A 1150-nucleotide genomic window follows, 5' to 3' on the forward strand; every position below is an offset into this window, starting at 1 on the left:
AGGTTAAGTCCGGTCAGGTCGTGTTCTCTAGGTCTTGTAGGTCTGATTAGGTAGAGACGTACCTAGGATTAGGACCGATAGACTAGGGTTAGAGCGTGTCAAGCACGGCTAGGTAGAAATATACCTAGGGTAGGTCTTATAGGCTGATTTTAGAGATCATTAGGTCTGTCTAGGTAGAAATATACCTAGGGTTAAGTCCTCTAGGGTTCGGTCTCATCCCTCGTGTCATGTTACATCACTTCTAGGGTCGGGTAAGTCACTTCCGGATTGAGTCGTTTTTTAGGCTCTGGTTATATCATCGTAGGATGATGGAGTTAGATTGTCTAGCTCGGTATACCCCGAAAGGGGGTATGGTGGAAGGACTAGGAGTCTCGGGCAAACCCGAGAAATCGGGTTGTAGGAGTAGGCCAAGGACCAGGTGGAGTGAGTGGTTCCGCGGGTAGGTAGGGACACTACAAGAAGGAGTTGTAGGTCCCGGATGACGAGGTAGGGAGAGTCCGAGGTAGAAGGACGTTGACCTCGGAGGAGTAACCGAAGATGCTTCGGTTCTCGGTGGTAGGTCAGGAGGTGAGGTTTCCACATTTAGGTGGAGCTTCCTCGGGTAGGATGCTCAGGAGATGGGGTGAGCTGGGAGGTGTCGGGATTCACCGGGTAGAGTCGGTGTAGGTTGGAGCGCTAGGACACTCCCTCTCGAGGTGGAGCACGTGCACTCACGTGTCTCATTCTCGGTGGAGCATCGTAGATGACTAGTATCGTCTTCACGGGACAAAACCGTGGGACAATTCTAGTTGGCAGGTTAGGGTCCGTGGGTAGAAGTCACTAATTCATAGGTGGTGTAGATTCTACGGGGATCCAGGGCTAGGTTGTCTAGCGGGTTCGATAGTATGACTCAGGTTAGTCTCGGGGCAGTCGGGTTAGACTCGGGAGACGGGTAGATGTCGGGGTTAACTCTCGAGGGTGCACAGGTGAAGTTTTAGACTTCGTCGGAGAGAGTTATGTAGACGGTCTAGAGAGTCATAACTAGTCGAGGTCTTAGCTAGTCTTCGGAAAACGGAAGGTGTCGGGGACACTCGTTTTGGGTAGACTAGGTTTGCGTGTTTATTTGTTTATCACGCTGAGACGTACTTATGGTACGCTCGGTAAGAACTCT

The sequence above is a fragment of the Tarenaya hassleriana genome, unplaced genomic scaffold (assembly GCF_000463585.1).
Source record: "Tarenaya hassleriana unplaced genomic scaffold, ASM46358v1 Cleome1, whole genome shotgun sequence".
Classification (NCBI taxonomy): Eukaryota; Viridiplantae; Streptophyta; class Magnoliopsida; order Brassicales; family Cleomaceae; genus Tarenaya; species Tarenaya hassleriana.